We start from the raw sequence: 13,026 nt of genomic DNA on the forward strand, positions 1-13,026 counted from the left end.
TGTTATGCTTTTTATTATTGTTATTGCCATTCTTGAAGAAGTCCCAAAGGTGCTTTTTCAGGAGGTGACTGGACTTCGTTTTTCTTTGAAGACGTTTAGCTTCTCATCCAAGAGGCTTCTTCAGCTCTGAGAGGATAGTGGGGAATGGAAGGTGACCCTGAGGACACAGATAAACCTCCAAGTGCTTAAACAACTCTCTAAAAGGATGCAAATGACCAGCTGTCTGCAAGGAATATAAATCCTTCCATTCCCCCACTATCTTGTCACAGCTGAAGAAGCTTCTTGGAGGAGATGCAAAATGTCTTCTAGGAAAAACAAGACCAGTTGCCTCCTGAAAAAGCCCCTTTGGTATAGAACCAAAAGAAAGTTTTTCAGAAAAAGAAAAAAAAAAAAAAAAAAGTTCTTTCTGAAAAAAGAAAGTTTTTCAGAAAAACTATCCTGTAATCTGCAACTCTTACACTGCAAAAACATATGGACGACACAACTCGACCAGGGCAAAGCAATAGGCGCAATCTACATAGACTTCTGTAAAGCCTTTGATTCAGTGGTACCGACAAACTACTCCTAAAAATAAAATCCTATGGTATCTCTGGACAACTGAATAACTGGATAGAAGCATTCCTGTCAAACAGACAACAAATGGACAAAATCGGGAGCGTCCTATCAAATCCAGTACCTGTCAATAGTGGTGTCCCCCAGGGCAGTGTTCTAGGACCAACTCTTCATACTCTACATAAATGACCTCTGCGATCATATTAAGAGCAATTGCGTTCTTTTGCGCTGATGATGTAAAGCTGTTCAATACCACAGACAATACTGCTACCCTTCAAAAAGATCTCGACTATGTATCTGAATGGTCAAACAAATGGCAACTTCAAATCTCAACAAATAAATGCTCTGTCTTACATATTGGCAAAAAAATCAGAAAATAAAATACAAGCTGAATAGTCAAGAACTTGTTGATGACCCAAGCTCTGTAAAGGACCTTGGAATACTCATCTCTAATGATCTAAGTGCTAGAGCCCACTGCAACTACATAGCCAAAAAGGCATTAAGAGTTGTTAACCTAATCCTACGTAGCTTTTTCTCTGGTAATATCACACTACTAACCAGAGCATACAAAACATTGCTAGACCAATACTCGAATACAGTTCATCAGTCTGGAACCCTCATTACGTATCTGATATTAGCACAATTGAGAAAGTCCAGAAATATTTCACAAGGAGAGTTCTCCACTCCTCTACTCGTTGTAGAATACCTTATGCCACCAGACTTGAAATTCTAGAACTAGAAAACCTTGAATTACGCCGTCTTCAGTCTGACTTAAGCATGGTATATAAAATCATACATTGCAATGTCCTACCTGTCAATGAATACTTCAGCTTCAACCATAACAACACAAGAGCACACAATAGATACAAACTCAAAGTAAACCGCACCAAACTTGATTGCAGGAAATACGACTTCAGCAACAGAGTGGTCAACGTCTGGAATACTCTACCCGACTCTGTAGTCTCTTCCCCAAACCCCAAAAACTTTAACCTTAGACTGTCTACTATTGACCTCACCCCCTTCCTAAGAGGTCTGTAGGGGGCATGCATAAAGCGCACCAACGTGCCTACCGTCCCTGTCCTATTGTTTCTCTTATTCTTTTATTTTTCTTATATGTACCCATTTCATGTATTCACAACTATGTATACGCTTATACTTATTATCTTGTAAACAATTGGCAAATCAAATAAATAAATAATAAATAAATAAATAAATAACCATGACCTGGATGACGGAGAATCTCTACAGATTCTCGAAGGAGGTTTTTGGTTTTTTAAAGTTATGGATTGATTTGATACCATTTTCCTAATAGGATCAGGAAAGGCCCATCTGCAAAAAATGCAGAAACGAAAGAGTGAAAGTCTTCAGGGTAATCAGGAGGGCATTCCTAATAGAGATACAGGTCTGGGGACAGTTTTGTTCCTGCACATATGATGCACGTGGCTGAACTTCGAAGGCTTGGGTACTTGTTTCATTGTTTTTTAATATTCTCCATCAAGATGTGCTTTTTCAATGTTTATCTGCTGTGGAATTATATCTATAGGGTGTCCCATATGACACAGAGCAAGTCAGGTGGTAATATATTCTTCACAGAACATGGAAATTAAAGACAAGCGCATAAATATTTGGCTGGAACGTCTATCAGGCATACCATGCAAGTTAAATTGTAAACTGCGCTCCTGTGGAGTTTTATTTGCCAGAAGGGTAGCAATTTAATTAATCTATTCTTGTGCTTGATCAGATTCCATTCACAAAAGAATCAGATAGAGATATATACGGCTCCCCAAATTTAGTGCCACTAATTAAAAGAGAGGGAGGGAGGGAGAGAAACCCTACTGACTAGAGGACGGTGGCACAGTGGTTAGAGTGCAGTACTGGTACTTCTGCTTACTGCCGGCTGACTGCAGTTTGGCAGCTCAAATCTCACCAGGCTCAAGGTTGACTCACCTTCCATCCTTCTGAGGTGGGTAAAATGAGGAGCCAAATTGTTGGGGACAATATGCTGACTCTGTAAACTGCTTAGAGAGGGCTGTAAAGTAGTATATAAGTCTAAATGCTATTGCTACATGGATTCATGCTTCCATTAATTCTTGTGACAGCACATGTTGATAGTGGCCAATGTTTTCTTTTAGATGTCTTTTAACTCCACAACACAGCCCAAAGTCCTAGTATTCCCTGGAGATTCCCATTCAAATACAAATGCAACCACATATATTGCATTGTCCACATGCAGGTGCTCTATCCTGCAAGGTTTCCCACTCCACTCTTATCCCAGTCAAGGCCTCCAGTTCAGACAATCCCTTGACCCTGGGAGGAAAAGACTTGTGGCAAAAGAGTTTGGAACAAGAACTGGCTTAGCTCCAGTTGGTCAGAAAGGTCTACTCTGGGACTGCCCCTTTCTGTCCAGTTCTAGGGCTTGGCACCTGTTCTGCGAGACGGGCTGGCGGCAAGGAAGACTGGCTTCTGCAGTCACCTCGTCCTTTTTAACTGGGTTGGTTGACTCCTTCACAGCTGACCTAGAAATAGACTGGCCCATCCCTGCTTTAGAGACTGTAATTAGAAATGCAAATGAAAAGAGTCAGTTCTTGCATTTTCCTGCATAGTGGGCAATTCCCTTCACAGTCACCCTGGTCAGTCTTAATTTAATGTTTGTAGGATAGTGTATAGCTGTGGAGTCATTGGTGCTCTCTGAGCTTGGTGATTTTCTTGCAGACATTTCATTATAGCACAATCCTTTCTCTGTTTCCAGCTCTTCAACAAGACAGGTTCAAAGTTAGCAGCTAACCGTGAATCTTTTTGCACTTTTTTACTTTAATCATTAAATGTTTTCAACAGCTTTTCTTCTTTCGTGCTAGCATTGATGCTTTATTTTGTTGTTTTGAATGTGGATTAACTGCCAAGGGAAGTGAACATATGTAAAAGAGCCTTGCAAGGTCTTCTACTTCACTGCAATGCCGTTCTATGCTATTATTCCAAGTCTTAAGATCCTCATATTTTCCAAACATCCCATATCACCGAACTGACAAATAGAACAGCTCACCACCTTACAAGTCTCAACGTTTAAATACCTACGGGCGGTTTCACAAGCTTCCAGAGCCCAAAATGCCCCTCAGGATTATGTATCCCAAAGGGCATAGAAGTCAGCCTCAGCAATGAAGATCTTTTATTTTAATACAGATACACAGTTCATTCCAAGCTGTTCTTAAGTTATTTACAGTTTTGCTTAGTTCAGTGAGATTTCTACCATGAGATGGCAACATGAATTCAGAAGAGCTTTATCCTTGGTTCATTTTAACCACAATGTTGGAAGGAAAGTACAAGAAAATCTGGTCAAACCATGGTGCCTTTATGAGGCAGGAGCAAACTTTTATGATTCTATTATTTAAGAAAACCTACAGCCCATGTTTTGTTATGCAGCCAGTTCTACAGAAACATCCCTTTGCAATTGATTTTCCTCCTTTTCTTAAAATTCCCAGGGTATTCTTACTCATTTTCCTTACATCATCTATTAAGCAACACAGACAAGTAAGTGCTGCTGAGTTTTGTTATGAGGTGTGTAAACTCCACCTACTATGTGTCTTAATAGTTAATGGTTATGCACTGCTTAATCATTTCCTTTTTTTTCTGACTGTGACCATAATGAAGTCTAGCCTAATCTAATCCTAGGATAATGGCAATCTAAACATGTTTTAAGCAAACTTATTTAAAGAAATAATTAATGTTTGTAATTAAGAACATCACACATAGGTGTCTTTCCCACTGCAGCCCTGAATTGTAAGAGGAGCATGCTAGAAAGAGAAATACAAACCTTTCGGTCTCTCCAGCCACATACTAGAACAACGGTGTCAAACGTAAGGCCTGCAGACCGGATCCAGCCCGTAATGTGGTTGAATCCAGCCTGCGGAGCTGTCCTGGAAGTGTAAGGGGCCGGCCCATGTCACTTTGGCCCGGTCTACCCAATATGAAGAGGAAACATTAGGCTAGCGTGGCTTCAGCCTGGTCTACCTAGTGCAAAGAGGAAACATGCCAGCAGTTTGGGGAGTGGCATCAAGCTGGCCACACCCACCCAGTCAGACACACCTATCCAGTCGGACACACCTCCCCCAAGGTCAACCACGGTCCTGATGCAGCCCTCAATGAAATTGAGTTTGGCATCCCTGTACTAGAAGGAAAGAAGAGGATGAGGTGGAAGGTGGAAGCAAGTTGGAAGCTCATTACAGTGGCGAGGAGTGCACCATTGGAGACTTGAAAAAAGGATAGGTTAGAGATAGGCTGTCATAGTTCAGAGTTTTCCATTCTTTTTATGTTCTGCTAATATACCTCCTGGCTTTCAATTCCTGGCAAATTCTACTTTCCCTTCTCACACATGGGCCCCGAACATGGAATTAAGTGTAAGAAAATATCAAGTATTTGCTTAATGGAAAATTATTGCATTATTCTCAGCAGATGGTAGATGCTTCCCTGGAGGTTTAAACAAATATATTCAGTTATATTAATAGAATGCTCATGCTATAAATATCAGAAAGAAACATGCCACGTATAGGGCAGAATTTCCCTGTTATGGAAAAGAATGGTTACAGATAGCAATGTAAATAGATTTAACAGGAACAGAAGTTCCGTGGACCCCTTTATGCTAATTTTGTTTAGCTATTTGAAATGAATCAAATCTGATTCAGACATTGAATTCTTTCTATTTCAACAGTCTCCAAAATCAGATGCTCTGGAGTTGTATTTGCATATTAAGAACCTCAGCCGCTATATGTCTGCACTGAGTTCCCATGTGGGCAACTAATTCCCAGATAAGAACGAGTATTGGGTCTAAAATCAGTGCATCTACAAACTTATGCCATTCTTTCCTTGAAGCTCCATTCTATCACAGAAAGATCGCATGCTAGTCTGCAATAGATGAAGGGCATGCATGCTATTTGATGGGCCAAAGACTAAGAAAATTGAATTTTGATTTAATTTAAATTAAGCTCAGAAGGATTGATGTGACTCCTCTGTGTTTTAATGTACTGATCTCATATTAAAAATTATAGTTAGTGAGACACCAGTTTTTGTGGACTTGCAGATTCAGTGGTAATTCCTCATTCTGGGTAATTTTTAATTGTAATAGAGAGGAAGTGGCAATGAAACAAACCTCCAATTTTGATTGCTTCAATTTTATCACTGAAAGAAGTAATATCCATACGTATGAACACTGCATATATCGTGATCATGAAAATCACTTGCCTGGTTCCTAACATTATATATACCTTAGAGCACTGCATCCTGATTCATCTAGGGCAGGGGTGTCAAACTCAAGGCACGGAAGCTGAATCCGGCCTACAGGGTGCTTAGACATGGCCCACAGGGCCGCCCTGGAAACAGCAAAGGACTGGCCCGCAGTGCCTCTGAAGGCAAAAATGGAGCTCGGGAAGGCCGCGTGCAGCCCTCCCAGGCCCTGTTTTCAGCCTTGATGGCCTCCTGCAGCCCTCAGAGCTCCATTTTCGCTAGCAGGGTCTGCAGGAGGCCGTTGCAGCTGAAAACGGGGCCTGGGGGGGCACGTGTGGCCCACCCAACCTCCATTTTCACTGGCAGAGAGCTGCAGGAGGCTGTTGTGGCCAAAAATGGAGCTCAGGAACCCATTTTCACTGTCAGAGCACTCAGGTCATCACAGGCGCCCCTGACAAATGATGACCCGGGATGGGCCTGGCCATACCCTGGCCAGGCCCATCCCGGCCTCCGAGGTCATACACAACCCTGATGTGGTCCTCAATGAAATCAAGTTGGACACTTCTGATCTAGGGCCTTTCGACTCCATGGTCTATATGTTGTGAGATTAAGAGCCAGAAAGCATATGCAGATGCACGTGTCCACATGCTGTATAATATATACATTAACACCTCTAGGAGAGACAGGAGGAGGCGGGACAGGAAAGAACCCAGCCTTCCCAACCTCTCAACAATTCTGCCTCCAGACTTCAAGTTTCCTGTGGTGGGTGACCCTGATGTCACCATGCCAAGAACAAGCATTACAGGCAGATGCGTGTAGTTCAGTCATTTCTGGGGGAATACAAAACCAAAATTATGGCCACTGAGCAGTTTCCCAGCCGACACATATGATATTTGGAGAAATAAAAAACATTGAGATGCTAGTCTATAAGACCTGCACAGCTATAACTGTCTGCTTTTATAAGAAAAAGAATCAAAGTACAATCTCAAAGAGCATATGTTAGGAGATGAGCTCAAAAGAATACAAAACCAAGGCCACGTCAATTATAGCAAAATTGTGGATAATAGGACATTGATATATAAGGAAATAGTTATTCTTACCTTTCGGGATGGAGTGAATTACTTTCTACTCCATTCAACATAAATGTGTTTATTCAAGTATTTGTTCTAGATCTGAATTTATGATTCGATTTAACTACACTTCTGCTTTGTACAATGTGTCACCCCAAGAATTATCTTGTACATAAAACAGAAACATTTAGAAGTCTGAGAAAAATAAATAAATAGCACAAGTCTGCCACCTGGAGTGATACAGTTAAATCTTCAATAGAGCCAAACAATGCAATTGGAGGTATGACATACGTTGCCACGTACATCAAAATCCTATGGGAAAATCACATGGAAGCCAATGGATCTTTCCCTCAAGCATCTTATTTTTCCAATACAAAAGAAGAAAAAGGGGGGGAAAATGTAGGACTGATCTCTACCCAGAAGAAAGGATGGATGAAGTGAGTACTGCCTTAAAGGAAAACAACTATTTAATCTTTCTTTCATATTCAGGGGAGTTGTTCACCTTTACAATGTATTTGGCGTTGGTGCTGTTCAGTCACCTTTCTGAAGTGAACAGGATTGATGTATTTGAAGGAGCTCTTTAGCAAGGACTTCCTTGTAAATTAAATACCTTTGAAGCTGCCACTGGTTCCTGTCAAATATGGATTCTTTTTTTTGTCCTACCCTGAACTCATGCAAAATACAGGGCTGACCAGAAATCAGTTAGTGCATCCCATGCAAAGCTCATGTGAGTTTTGGGAAGATGAGCTTATTAATGAACACTAGGACCACTCGAATTTTTCCTGGACCTACAGCTTTTCATTGGAAAGATGCTTCTCCTTCTCATACCTCTCGGAATTTTCTCCTCCTTCCTTTTTTTTAAGTACTACTACTGGTACTTATGGTACTACTGGTACCATAAGCCAAATCATGATGATGCCATTATTTAATTCATACAACACACTGAAATCTTAATTACACAGGGTGTGTTTCCCTGAGTTGGAACTTTATCTTTTTTTCTAAACAACGACAGACACACCCACACACCCTTCAGCACTGCATTGCTGTGCCATAAGCTGTACGTAAGGCAACCCTTCCGGCCTCCACATTGGCTCAACCTCTACTGTGAATGGAGATCCCTGGGGGTTTTTCCCTTTCTGCACATCCTCCAACTCTCGCCTCCCCATCTGGGACGGAGGGCAGAGTTCCTCTCCTCCGAAGCGGAGCCTTAGCGTTGCCGGCAGTCGAGCCTGAACTGTGGAAAAGCAGCTGCTCTCGAGGAAGAAACCCTGGGAAACCCCGCTCGGAGAGTCCGGCAGGCTGGGCGAGGGAGGCGGGGGCCGCCAGCGGAACTGAGCCGACCCTCTTCCAGGTCGCAGAGCACTACAGGGCGGCTCCCTCCCTCCCCTCCCCGGCTCCTTTCCCAGCCTAGCCTGAGAGCAAAAGACCAAGGCTGGAAGAGGCCATCGGGGGTTCCCGCTTTGCCCTGGAAACAGGCATCTTCTTGTGCTTGGCTCCTTTCACCTTTTTGCTTGGAGATGCTTCGTGGGGGTGGAAGGGGCGTCTGGCACGGATAGGATGGGCTGGCTCGGCTACGCCAGGCGAGTTGGGAGAGCAACTCGGGCTGTCGACGGGGAGGAGGAAGGAATGGCCTGGCGCCTCCTGGTGGCCGCTCCAATGGCTGTTTGGAGCGGGGGGGGACCGACGACTAAATCAAATCATCAAAGCAGCAAAAACTTTATTCCTTTATTTTTAATCTCCTGCATTTCCTTACAATCTCCTAGCCTGTTCTGTGCTTTTATAATATTGCTCACCTGATTGGAACTAGCAGGATGGGCATCTATGCATTCCCAATTATTGCATTATTATGGCTAAAAATGTTTTTCGGCATATGTTCCTACTCTAAAATGGTAGGTGTCTTAATTTAACTTCTACAGTCAATCATCTGAAGAGGGCTAACAAAAGGGAAGAACTTGATTTCTAAGCTTCAACTTTGTGGATTTTTCAAGATGTGAATCGCTGCGTCAACAGGTGTTTGTCTGAAGTTTAAGAGAAAAGAGAATGGAATCAGGGACTCCATGTTCAATACGTGGAGAGGAAATGCACTACTACAAAATAAGTACAGGAAATAAGGCTATAAAAACTATGTGTGATGTTGAGGCTCATAATAATCCAAGTAGTCTTTTCTTTATGTATACTGAGAGTATTTACACCAAGACAAATTCGTTGTGTGTCCAATCACACTTGGCCAATAAAGTATTCTAGTCTAGTCTAGTCTTTGAGATATGAGTGCAATTGACTCCAGACATGGTATTGGGGCTATTTGCCCCGGTGCTACAACGACAGGGCGTCTGGCTATTTCTGTTTTTTCACACAGGTTTAACAGTTCGACTTTTGTTAAAAAGACATGTCATAATTGGGTCATGTCCCCCCAGGATGGATTATGGCTGTCCAGTGTCTACTATAGATCTTATGGTCCGGATTACAGTTTGGGGGTCTGACCCAAATAGTTGGGTGCCTCGCTTCCAGATAACAAGGTCGAAAGCCGAAAATAGTGCATGTGGTAACATGTATATCTTTTTTTTAAAATAAACTTTATTAATTTTACAATTAAAACAGACAAACAACACATACATAACTGTGAAAGAGAAAAAAAATAAAAAAGGAAAAGTGGAAAAGAAAATTCAGAAAACAATCAAAAAACATTTCGTCCTCGACAGTTTGTGGGATCTTATTTTCAACCTTATTTTATACCCTCTATACAATTAATCCTTGTGTGAATATATATATATATATTTTCTGAGGTTCTCTGGGTATTTGTATGTAGATCTTTGGTTATTCGGGTTTTCTCCGCGTAAGATTGGAAGTATCTAGAGCAACGTTTCGATGAAGTCTCATTCATCATATTCAGGCTTGTGTCTTCGGCTCTGTGCTTCTCAGAGTGACTCTGAGAAGCACAGAGCAGACACAAGCCTGAAATGAGAATGAGACTCATCGAGCCTAGATACTTCAATCTTACGCGGCAACCAATAACCAAAGATACACACACACACACACACACAATATATATATATATATATATATATATATATATATATATATATATATATATATATATATATATATATATATATATATATATGTTTTCTGAGGTTCTCGGGTATTTGTATGTGGATCTTTGGTTGCACTGGCACTAAGCCGAAAGCACCAGCCTGAAGATGGCGAGTGGGACCTCGCCGGCGTTGCCTAGATACTTTGAATCTTACGCGGAGAGAACCCGAATAACCAAAGATCATATATATATATATATATATATATATATATATATATATATATATATATATATATATATATATATATATATATATATATATTTTGGTTATTCGGGTTTTCTCCGCGTAAATTCAAAGTATCTAGGCAACGCGTAAGATTCAAAGTATCTAGGCAAAGTATCTGGGCAAAGTATCTAGCCTAGATACTTTGAATCTTACGGGAGAAAACCGAATAACCAAAGATCCACATACAAATACCTGAGAACCTCAGAAAACTATATATATATATATATATATATATATATATATATATATATATATATATTACTACAATTATAACATGTTTTCTTTTGCCCTTTATTGTTTAATCAATCTTTGTTCTATCCATTCGTACCAGCAGTTCCAGCTGTCGTAATACATTGATGTATATCTAGTTGTCTTCCTGGGACTAGTTTACTTAATGGTGGGGGCATGATTCTCACCCCAGGCTGTTTCTATGAGTGGGTATTCTGTCTTAGTCTGTTCCTTTTCCTTAATGAGGTCTTTAGAACTGGCTAATTCCACCCAGCAATACCAGTAAGGTATCTGGCTGGGCTTAATTCTAGATCTAAGTGCTTTTATGGTATGTGTTGAGGTAATTTCCCGTTAGGAGAATGAGCGCATACAGGGAGACGTATTTGAGAGAAGTGTTTGAATAATACACACACAGAACACAGATACACTGTGCAGTAAATGTAGGTTTTTACTTCCAGAAAGGTTTAAGCAAAGTCCAAACACAGTCCAAAGTCATTCACAGGTAAATCAGTCAGTTTTTCAATCCAGGGATAATCCAAATATCAAAGTCCAGTGTCAAAAAACAGTTCAGTATCAGACTTACATTAAATCCAGGAATATCAATCAATTAGGAAAAATGGAGCAACGGCAATACTTTCCAACAGAAGGAAACAGAGATACACTCACACTCTCTTCTGAGACTCAGACTAAGACTAAACAACCCAGGTTTCTGGCTCCATCTTATGGCCGTTTGAGTAACCACACCTAATTACAGTTTTGCATTTTCTTAAAGATACAGTTTTGAAATGTTTATCCTGGTTTATATATTTCTAACCCAAATACCTGTTAGGTGACTTATATTCCTAACATTCTCCCCTTTTGGGTAAGACAATATATACAACCTTACATTCTAAGTCCATAATCTTCACAGCACGCCTTATGCTTTATAGAGCCTTGGGCCTTTGTAAAATGATCTGCTATATTGTTTTCTGACATACAGTATTCCAGCTTGATCATCTTTGCACACATTGTGTCACATTTAAATATCTTAAATCTGTGTGTTTCGTTCTTGTTTTAACAGCAATATGTGAAGCCATCTGTATTGCTGATTGGTTGTCTTCGTAAACAACAATAGGATCTGTTACATTAATTCCCATGTCAATTAGTAATTGTTTATACAAAACTAAATCTGTACATAGTAAAGACAAACATGAGAATTCAGCCTCCATTGTTGACAAACTTAGATGTTTCTGTCTAATAGATCTCCATCCAATCAATGCTTTTCCCAATAATACAGCAGTACCCAATGTAGATTTTTGTGTATTTATGTCTGTAGCAAAACTTGCATCAGCATATGCAATCAAATTCAGCTCATCTTTAGGCTCCAAATACAATGCATAATGCATTGTTTGTTTCAGATATTTTAACACACGTTTAGCAGCTTGCCGGTGCCTTTCAGTTGGCTCAGTGTTAAATCTCGCTAATTGATTAACACAGTATGCAATATCTGGCCTTGACCAATTACTGAGCTAAGATAAACGACCAATCAAGGACTGAAAAATGTTCTTATCAAAAATAGGACTTTGTACATCACTATGGCTAAACTCCTGGCTCAGCCCACGGTTTTCAGACCAAAAAAAAAAAAAGGTGTCCAGGAGAACTCCAGTTCCCTGATGAAGTACTGGCACCCCCTTTCTTGGGAACTATCAGCCCACGGTTTTCAGGAGGACCTCCGCCTTATGCGGTAGTACTGGCACCTCCTTCAGCCCATAGTTTTCAGACTCCTTCTGGATCTGAGAGGACCTGCTGCCCCCTATGCAATAAATACTGGCACTTCCTGAATTAGACTTTGCTTTTGGGCTTTTACAGAAAAGAGAAAAAACAACAAATATTTCTTCCCATCCTTCAATCACAGCAGTGGTGGGATTCAATTATTTTTCCTACCGGTTCTGTGGGCGTGGCTTGGTGGGCCTGGCAGGGGAAGGATACTGCAAAATCTGCAGTCTGAGGTGATATTTGCCGGTTCTCCAAACTACTCAAAATTTCTGCTACTGGTTCTCCAGAAGTGGTCAGAACCTGCTGAATACCAACCTCTGAATCACAGCCCACTCGGCTTTTCCCTCTTATACACAGAAGGTCCCACGCTGTGATGCCCCATCCTTGCTTTCCCTGTTCTGTCGGTCATAGCTCAAATGAGCTAGCAACAGGCAGGGGTGCAGCTAGAGGTCAAGCAGAGAAATTAGATTCAGCTTTCGTCCAAGGGTGAAGCCACACACACACACACACACACACTTTTTCTCCCCTTAACCCAAATAATTGATTTTTGCGATAGTCACCTACTTTTCTTATTTGTTTGTTCTTATTACTATGAAAAAAAACAAAAAAGTTGTGATTTCATGTTAATGCCTTATTTTACTGTAACATACAGTATCGGAAGTCAATGCTTCTTTTTCTTTTCTTATCTTCGCTCACTTCTCCTTTCCTTCTCCCCTCCCCCCCCCACTGCTCTTCTATTTGTTTTGTGTTTTGTATTTCATAATACTTTACAATTCAATAAAAAAAATGTTGACAGGAGGAAAGTCTGGATGACCCATTTTCTGGATGACTTTCCTGGTTGCGGTGCCTTTTTGTGAGGCAGCTCAGGGAAGGGGCCTTGAGTGATGCTG

Source organism: Notechis scutatus, chromosome 1, assembly GCF_049901735.1.
Source record: "Notechis scutatus isolate UNSWTSFEM ecotype Mainland chromosome 1, rNotScu1.2, whole genome shotgun sequence".
Taxonomy (NCBI): Eukaryota; Metazoa; Chordata; class Lepidosauria; order Squamata; family Elapidae; genus Notechis; species Notechis scutatus.